Source organism: Pocillopora damicornis, chromosome 14, assembly GCF_964200805.1.
Source record: "Pocillopora damicornis chromosome 14, jaPocDami1.2, whole genome shotgun sequence".
Lineage (NCBI taxonomy): Eukaryota > Metazoa > Cnidaria > Anthozoa > Scleractinia > Pocilloporidae > Pocillopora > Pocillopora damicornis.
Window position 1 is genome coordinate 10,063,689 of NC_142683.1, and position 10,676 is coordinate 10,074,364.

The following is a 10,676-nucleotide window of genomic DNA, read 5'->3' on the forward strand; positions in this document are numbered from 1 at the left end:
GCGACAACAACCTTGAGAGCCGGTATCCAAAACCGGGATTTTGGTAATTTTTGTTGGTAATCACACAACCACGCTGTGTGATTACATAGTGGTAGTGATAGTTATCACGCATTCAATTTATCTTCCCCTTATTGTTACCATTTTCACAACCTGGCATTCTTAAAGTTCTACCGATTACATTTTGGAAATGAAAGTAAGAAATTACAGTCAACTAAAGAGATGAATACTGTGTTAAAAAGTGGTGCAAGTGGAACAACAAATGGCCAAGTGTAATTTAGCAAGGCGGATTTCTACTCAACTGTCGTGCCCAGTCACTGGGTGCTTTGATAGTCTTGCTGCAGTCTGTCTTGCGGTCAAATGTTACTCTTGATGATTGCTGAAAATTGAAACTAAAGGCTAACGCAGATCGACGAAGCCGTATCTTGCGTGACAACTACTGAGTAATTACATGGTTCAGATTGCATAATCACTCATAATTTATGCGTCGTACTCTTCTCTGCACGGTGCTCGATTCCACATTTTACAGGTGTATGTATGCTTGTTTGCCATAAGATGTCAACAGAAAAAGATCTTTCATGGGGAGATAGTATTTTGTTAACGTGAATTTCCCCAGACTCGACAAAGCATTCGTTTGCATACCGAGCAGACCCATTTTATTTTAAATTATACCCAAAGCCCATTTTATTTTAAATTAAACCGAAAACTCATTTTTGAATAAGCTTTGGTCGGACCATCTTACTAGACAGTCCTTTATCATATTAATATCTGAGTCTTATGGTCGGGTACATTCAATGACAAACCTTTGCCACAGGTACCAAAAAATAAGTTTATTTCCCTAAAAACTGTTTGTAAATTAAACTCTTGACACGCGCTTTGTCTTGTCGGCTGCTCGGAGGTGTGCGCGAAAAGCACTATTTGAAACCATTCTTGCTCTCAATTGCCTATCAATAGTGGTTTTTTTCAAAGGGTTTTGATAAACTTTAGTTAATGTGAATTCTATGTTTAACAGGTCATCCTGGGGATGTGTGTGTCTACGAAAGAGATTACCCACTATGCAAGGCTATGCTGCCTCCTGGTAGATGTTGGATCCCAGGTGCTCCGGTCCACTTTTGACAAAATACATCCACCAGCGACTCTACATACAGTTTTGGGAAGTACCTCAGTGCATTACGCCACATTGAAATCACTGAAAAACGGGAGAGTGCTGAATCCCATGAAATGGGGGAAGTTGTCTCAAGCCTCTGTGAATGACAGTAGTTTCAGTGCTTACTGGCAGGATATAGGAGAAGCTTTGGTGAGACTGGGAGGATCTCATTTTAGAACTAAAATCGACGATCTTGAGCACGACTACATGGATCCGGTTATCGAGAAGCATCATTAGAACCTGATGAAACAATGGAAGAAAGACGACGACAGCTTAAATACAAAGTTGAAGAAATTGAAGGTGATATGGATGAATCAAAAAACTAGAAAAATGGCATATTTTAGTTTAAGCAGCAGGGTGGGCTAGCTCTTGATGTGTTCGTCCTATTCAATTATGTAAACTGGAAATTTAGTTATCTTTAGCATGAAACAGTTATACACAATGCAGTAGATAAACCAAAAAATTCTCCGTTAGTTTGATTGTAGGCCAATTTGTTTAGCTCCAGTGTCTCTGAACTTTGACAACTGAACCTTTCTAAAAATGGTTATACTGAAATGACGTAAATGTGTGACGTAAACGTGCTTATGTAATTGCGCTTATTTTTCCTACATTTCCAGATTCGCTAGAAAAGATGAGACACGAACTCAGAGACACAACTGAGAAGATAGAGATTGAAATGAAGGAGGTTAAAGAGACGCGCAGTAGCCTGGCGACCAAAGTGGAAAAAGGCACAGATGAAGGTTGCTAGATGGTTGCCAGAAAGAGCTAGTCACAGATAAACTGAACTAACAACAGGGATTCCGCTAACTTGAGAACATAAGTCATCTTTTGAGCATGACAATATTATTCGCTTGATGTCGGCCAATTAAGCATTTATGGTAACGCATGTTGTAGTAAGAGTACACCTTAGCTATCAGTCTACTCTGGCTACAAATGAAGATAGTAGGTAACGAGTTGAATGAATGGGATGGCATGGAATCTGAGGCTACATCTCGGATTGGATAGTTTTCTGACAGCAGTTATACACATTTGGCCGAGAAGGGTTATTATCTAATTTTTGTTTTACTTTTGTTAATGACATAACGAATCTAACTTCCTAGACCGTTAGATGTGACCTGCATATTGTTGGATAAACTTATACAATCCTTCTTCCACTCATAATTTATTGTAGAGTATTCCATTGTACATGGAAAAATCACTGAATGAGGGTCGTTTTAGTGGAAAGGGACAGGATAAGTTATATGTGGTTATTTTACATTTCCCGAGTGAAAAAACTTTTGTTTGGTATGATTTTTATAATAGTTGCCAACTTATTAACAAATATCATACCATTTCGTGGGTAATTTTCCATTGAAGGAAATATTTTCGTCTTGTCTTTGCCAGGAAATTGATTTACAAGAGCAAGTCAAGGGCATGTATCTGTTTATCAGCATGAAAATGTGCAATCTAATTGATTATTTGAGTGGTGCTAGATGTATATCTGCAATACAGACCCCTGAGAGGATCGATTCATTGTCTGTACCAAAAATGACTGAAAAGTCTCTCAGACAATTTTCCTCAGACTATGATCTATAAATCAGTGCAATCCTCAACCATAATCGTTATGATGTATTTATTTTGAGAAGAGCACTAAATCTTGCAGACCTTTCTCTGTTACAATATTCCACTGCTAATTGACAATCCAAAATTGAAGTTATCTTCTTTGTATCCAATATAAATTTAGAGAATAATTTATTTCGTCTTGTCACGAGCGTGAGACAAAGAAAAAAATTCTGAGTCTCCACGAGGAATCGAACTTCAGACCTCCGGATTCCGCGCTCCGTCACAGAGCCACAGATGATAAGCAGACACGCAGGACGCTTGTCATATATGAACTTCGTTATGGATATCACTTTACTTAGAGTCTCTGTGGCTCAATGGTAGGGCATCGGAGCGCGGAATCCGAAGGCTCTTATGTTCGATTCCTCAGGGGGACTCAGAGTTTTTTCTTTGTTTCACACAAGTGACAATACGACAAAAACATGTTTCTCTATTTCTTTACCAACCCCAAAACTTACCATCTCTTTTATTCAATATAAGTTTATTTCAACTTTTCGATTATTTTATCTGAAGGCAAGGGCAAAACTAAGGGGAGTTGAAAAGCCTTGTAATAAGGTTTGTTGCCACATCGATCATAACTGGAATCTTCCAGAAAACTCTTAGTTAATGCTGAAGCCTCTAAATAGTTGAATGGGTCTCCTGGAATAAGATAAACACTATCGACTGCTAACGACTGAGCAATATGAACCTCTGCAGGTTTATTTATCCTGAACGACAATTCAACGGAAAAGACAAATTTTCCTTTTTTTTGTGTGTTTCATTTTTGATTTTGTTTTTGTTCTCAGCGATTTTTTTAATTTTATTTTTGCTGTTTTGATGATGATGCCTTGTTTTGTCTTTGAGATAGTTGTTTAGTTCTTTTTCTTGGCTATGATATTTTCAGATATTTCTTATAGAGTGCTTTAACATGCCAGCACCAACCTTGAAACTATCGTATTCATAATCGTCAATCTCTATCACTTATCACTTTTCTTTAGTGATAGATTAGTAGCACAGCTCTGAAAGAACAGGGCACTTGTTCACCACAAGTTATATATGCAATGAGTTATCCTGGTGCAAGCCTGCTACGGGTTGTGGGGAAGGGAGGGCCACTAAATACTGTTAGTATATACTAAAAGAGATGATTGCGTCCAAGACGCGCTCTAATTTGCTACTCAAACTCTGGATATCCTTTGCTATTTACGGCCGAGCAACTCGCGCGGGATTTGCGTCCGAAATTATCGTAATCTTTGCAGGAATAGTTAAGTTATAATCATCTTTTTGTGTTATTTTAGCCCACTCTTTTGATATATATTAAAACAACTATTCGCCTCGGTGTCGATAGCTAGCAGAGGATATTTATCAAGCCTCGAAGCGGCGAAGTTAATATCCCCCACTAGCCACCTCCAATTTGGTTAATAGCTGTTAATTATTTGGGGAAATCACTAGAAGTTTTACTCTGTTTTCCTTTAAGTAATCAAGTTGCAGTGATAGCACGGCAAACAAGTTGAGACACCAAAAAGATACTTTGCAACCTCTGGGCAGAATTTAAACGGAAAAGGATCGAAGGCCGACAGGTAGTGTCATTTTGAAAAGTAGTGATCCGCCGACCTGATGAAGGTAAACTTTTTTCATTATAATTTGTTACAAAAGACTACTACAGTTCTCTCTTTTTATGAGTATTGGCTATTCTTTTCAACAAATATGAAATAAACCTTAATAAATTATCATAAAGTCAAATCTATTGCACCTCCTAGCTTTGCTGATCACTTATCTAAATGATGATGAGAATAATAATCAAAATTAACTCAAGAATCGCTGGTGGCGTCCTAATCATTAAAATATGAAATCGGCTTCGGTTAAACCTGCAGTAGTAATAATATGAAACACCCGATTGATTACAGCGGAGGTTTCAGGTGAAGAAAAATGGAGTGTTGAAGAAGCAACGAAACAATTTCAACTTTAGGGAGGACAGGATTACTGGAAAATCGCATTTAAAGAAGGTGTTAATGTTGATCAGCAAGTCCTAGAGAAAAACTTTGGTCAGAAATACCCTAGAGAATATCATGCAAGATATGACGTGACCTTCTTTGTATTCAGTGGACGCAAATTTAGGGGCAAGGTACGTAGAAGGGGTGCAGGGAGGAAAATTTAACCGGCTCAAAACTTGATTTTATACCCCAATTCTTAAGATTCTGGACCTACTGGTTGATTTTGCATCATTCAAAATAAGTTAAGTTTGGCTCAATTTATGGTATATGGAAAAAATTTTCACGTTTTAGTAGCATATATATATAGAAAAGTTCAGTTACGCTCGTTTCAAAATTTACGAAGATATTTCAAACCCGTGGATGTAAGCACCCACATTTGTTTGGCTGCGTGATTGCGGAATGACACTGTTTGAGATGGTAACCCAAAGCATGAATTATGGAATTTAAGATGAATTGAATTTACTTCGAAGATGAAAAAACACGCTCGCGGTGTCGAGAATGGCTGGCCCTTCTATCGCGTAGATTTCTACAAGCTGAAAGTGAAAGACGAGTTCTGTTGTCATATCTGTCCAAGCTAACTTTTACGTTCACTGAAGACGATGAAGTAAATGGACCAAATCTCCCTGCTGAGGAAACTTTGTTGAAGGAATTATTTCTACGTCACAGACGACGTTCTCATCGAACTGTTTCAAACCACAAGCTGGATTTTTCGTTATCCTCCGAAGGGAGATATCGTTGTCCTACGATATAGAGGAGGAAGAGAAAAGAGGAACGGTATAAAAATTATGATCGTCATCATTATTGTGACTAAAATCTTCGCAAATTGAATTAGACACTCACAATGTTATACGTTTGCAGTAAAATAAACAACTGCCTTCACGAGTTACCTGTAATCGCATTGTCCATTTTGACCAATCAATTTTTAATTTTTTGTTGAGAAATTTTATTTTCAGCATGTAAACCTATCTACTGATAAAAACGTCTTTTTTGCAGATCGATCTGCATCTACACTGCAAAGACTAGGACGAACGATTAAAGAATGAAATTTGGAAACCTGAAGGTGTCTTTGTGAAGTTACTTGAATTTCCAATTCTTCAATTTATTAAACGAGTTCAGAGTGTTATACGCAGTGAACTGCGCCACAGCAACGTAGGCACTTGAAAATTTAATCAGCTTGTTATAAGTGATACGATTTTTTTTGCATTAAATCACGGGATCATTAACAACTGTAAGCTGTTCTTCTATAAGAGATGTTATTTTCTCAGGAGGATAGCATGTGGAAGAAAGTTATTGTACCATGATTAATACTTCATCAATCAATTGTGTGATCGAATGTATCTTTCATGACTCAACATATCAAACTCATGGGGTACAAATAGTCTTAACATGAATATAGCGACCACGCCCAGTTCAACGCCCCACTCAAATCGAGTGTAATTTTCGAATATTTTACCATCGTGCGAATTCTCTACGGAAAAAGCACTCAATGTACCTCTGAAATTTTAAACTATAATATTTTGGCTTTCTATTTCGCTAATTTTCTAACTTGAAGGTAAAGTTTTTCCCCCGTCATTTTTACCTTTTCTCCGAGCGGTTGCGTGAAATTAACAAGGCGTTTTTGATCAAAACACAACCAAGCGAAGGGTCTCAAACGATATCTCTTTTACGTAGGCGCAAATTAAAAATGTACCGCCAGAATCAAAAAGAGTAACAAATTTCCTTTGTTTTGATATGTAAAGTGTCGAACAAAAAGCAGATTTACCCCCGTCATTTTTACCTTTTCTCAGAGCGGTTGCGTGAAATTAACAAGGCGTTTTTGATCAAAACACAACCAAGCGAAGGGTCTCAAACGATATCTCTTTTACGCAGGCGCAAATTAAAAATGTACCGCCAGAATAAAAAAGAGTAATAAATTTCCTTTGTTTTGATATGTAAAGTGTCGAGCAAAAAGCAGATTTACCCTCGTCAAATGGCGTTTCAAAACAGCTGTATCTTCCTCCTTTTGATTTTTTCCTGTTTTGTAAGCGTGAAAGCAGTAGGAGAGGGATCTGGAAACTCAGAGAGCGCTTCGGGAATTAATCCGCCATCGTTTACTTACGAGATAAACAAGTAAGATTTGTGAAGTTTGTCGCAGTATGAAGTCTAAATAAATGCCTTTTCTAAGCTTGTTGGCTGTATTTTTCGTAAACTTCCCCGATTAATTTTTCGTTTCAGCTTACTAATCTATACTATTTCAAAGCAATGTAAAGAGGAAGACGGAGAAAACCATGAGTCGGTCCTTTCAACAATCGTAAACAAAGTGTTTGAGCAATCAGGTATACGAGGTGTAATAATCAATAGCCGCATATCAGAAGTCTTCAGAAAGAAAATATTCAGCCTTCAGAAAGCTGTCAAGAAAGCTAGTAATCGCGGCGGAAGGCAATTAAATGCACTTCTTAGCAATTTGGAAGCGGGCCCTCGGTATCGATTTAAGGTGTATTACAACGAGGTTGATGTGCATCAGCTTAAAGATGAGAACAGCCAGTTAAGGGGAGAAAAAAGAAAATTAGAAGAATCGTTGGTACAGGAGAAGGCAAAGCGTTTGCGAGTGGATGAAAAAGCCCGAGAAGCTCTCGAGAAAGCTGAGAAGAAAGAGGCCTTCTACAAGAAAAAATTTATTCAATTGGCCAAAAAAGTGATTAAAAATGGGAAAAAAGGTAGAGGCCCTGCTAAGAAGAAGTTTAATGACTATTCTAAGCACCATCAAAAGAGAATTAAAAACCAACTGAAGTACGAGTGCCAAACTACACTCTCTTTTCTTGGGCTGTACAATTTTGTTGCAACCAAAATTGAAGTCCTCAACACTGAGACTAATCAATATGTAACTTTCAATCTTGTTGGAGAGGGAGAGCTACCATTTACAGAGTCTGACCCAAAGGCCCTTGATAATGATGACATTGATAACATAAATATGTGGCTCTACCTCAAAGATAAATTCAATATTTCAAATGAGGCCTGGCATGAAATTGCCATTAAGGCTAATGGTCTCCCCAATACATATTCCATCAAGAAGCGAATTAATGAGCTAAACAGTAAATGGAACTTGAAACCAACACCAGGAGATGCTGAAGGTGTTCAGTTAGGATTTGCAGAAAGTTTGTAAGAGCACATTGTTAGGCTTCAGAAGAATGGAGAAATCAATGATGGAGAAGCTATTGAGATCAAGCTTAGCGGTGATGGTTCAAATATCGGAAAGCGGCTTACAGTTGTCAACTTCACATTTACTATTCTCAATGAAAAGGATGTGGCAATGGGTGAGAAGGGAAATTATGTACTTGCTGTTATAAAAACTACAGAGACATATCATAATCTGAGAGACAGCCTAGCAGACCTTCAAATGGAAATGTCAAACTGAAAGGAGATAAGTGCAAATAATTGCACCTATAAAATTGAATACTTTTTAGGTGGAGATTTGAAATTTTTAGCACTGGTATGTGGTTTAGGCAGGGCAAATGAGGATTATGCTTGTATGTGGTGCAAGTGTCCCAGGGAGCAACGGTGGGACACAAGCAAAACATGGTCAATTAATGACCCCAAATTTGGTACTAGAACTGTCGCCGAAATAGCAAGGTTTTCCACTGAAAAGAAATTCAACTGCAAGGCACAACCATTATTTGATTTTATACCTATGGACCATGTCATCATAGATACATTACATCTTTTTCTGAGGATTTCAGATGTTTTGATTGACTTGTTCATAAGAGAGCTGAGAAGAAGTGATGCTATTGAGGAAAAAAAAACCTTCTCTGATGGATTCCCGAGAGATAAATATAAACACATGGCCTGTTACGAAGAATATATCACAAGTATGGGAATCACTTTTAATTTTAGAATCAACAAAGAGAGCAAAAAGCTGGAATATAGAGATCTTACTGGACCAGAAAAGTTGAAACTCTTTCAGAATATAAACATTCCTATGCTTCTCCCTCATTGCAGTCACAACAAAGACATACAAGTGATCTGGGCTAAATTTATGGACATAATTGGTGATTTGAAGCTAGATTTTACATCTGAAGAGGGTATTCTTGAACTGCAAAGAAATATCAAATCATGGTTTGAGCACTTTCTCAAAGTTTACCAAGCAAAAAATGTCACTCCCTACATGCATGCACTATGTTGTCATGTTCCTGAGTTCCTGTCACTTTATCAGAACATAGCATATTACACACAGCAAGGCTTGGAAAAATACAATGATAGAGCTTCTAAAGATTTCTTCAGATCCACAAATCACAAAGGGGTTGATGCCCTCAAACAACTGTTTCTGAAGAAAAACAGGATTCAGTTCCTGGAGGCAGCAGGCTATGAAAGGGTTAAGAACACCTACAAATGCAATAACTGTTCAAACAAAGGCCACAACATCAAGACATGCACATCTTCATGCAAAAATTGTCCAGCTCCAATTTGCTGTGCACATCTTGTGAAGGAAGGTGGCAAATGGATTCCCAGATGCCAGCTTCAATATTAACCAGAGTTAGTTTAGTTTTAGTAAGTTTCGTTAGTTTTATGTAATAAAATATGTCATTTGGTTTTTGAGGAAGGATTTCCTGACCTGATCTTGCCTTAGTTTGATCATAATGTTACTCAGGATCAAAACATTTAATACTTCTAGTACCCTTAAATATCATCTTTAATTTCTTTGCCAAAATAGGTCATTTTACAGTTTATTCAGTAACCTGGCCCATGAATTAACTAGCCTGTATTAACACAAGAAAAGCAAAGGGGTTTGTATCAAAACAAGGTCACCAGCAACCTCGCTTCCAGCCATAAGCCAGGTAACTCAGCCACAACTGTAAAATAATATTGGAACTTTTGATTGTGAATCTCAAGTTTTTGGCCAAGATGCTATACAGTGTTTTAACAATGGATTGTTATTTCATCTGTTGGCATGGTAGTTGTTCCTGTTACCATCACCTCTCACAAACTGAAATGTAATAAAGTTGCTGTTTTCAATTTCTGTTCTAGCATAATTATTGTTCCCCGATGAGCTTGTTTTCAATGATTGGACTTCTTTGTCCCAGCCAATACTTAATAGTTCCTGGAATTACATAGGCAAAATCTCCAGCTAGATTTAAAATTCGTTCATCCCACTTCAGCCCCAGATATGAATCAAGCACCCTATTTGACTCTAATTGGTAAACCATCTTCCCTCTTTGAAGAACGCCGGGCAAAACACTCCCAAGACCTTCCATGAAAACATCTTGGTCAACATTAAGGTCTATGTTTATATCAGGGTCCTCTCGCCGTCCAGACCAAAGCTTTTTCTTTATTTCACGAGCAAGTTGGCCATGGAACGATTCTTTTCTATCCTCTAGAGAGCTTTCCGATGGAATGAACAGCTTTTCGCTGCGAACAAACGGAAAATATCCTGATTCTCCATCGGCCCCAAAGGGTCTCCATTCATCGAAGCATGTGCTATAGTCAACGTAATGAATTTTCAACCTCTTGTTGATTTTGTCAACCTCCCTGATCTCAATATCATAGAGTTTTGTATCTTTCTTTCGTGGATTCGCCTTTCTAACGGGGGTTTATGTTGAGTATTCATTGAAAAATCGCTTTGCTTTTTTTATTTCCCTCTTTGGCCTGTCCGCCATTTTGAAAATTCGCAACGGAGAGCATACGTATTACGTGGGGTTAGTGATCGCGTACAACTGGAACCGAAAAAAACAAATGTTCGTCGCGCTGGGGAAAGAGTTTGATATGCTGCCTCGAAAAAGTGTAATATATTCACTGCTAAAGCGATTCGTTACCAATGCGCTAGGTCTCTAACCGACAAATGGATTCACAACTGGTCTTACCTCATTCTTCAGTGATTTATTACTGAAGAGAAGCAGGGCAACATGACGAAGTTAAATATTGTTAATAGCGAAATATACTATGCGGCTGTATCAAAATGCGTGTAAAGTTAAGCTTATCATGTAGTCTAT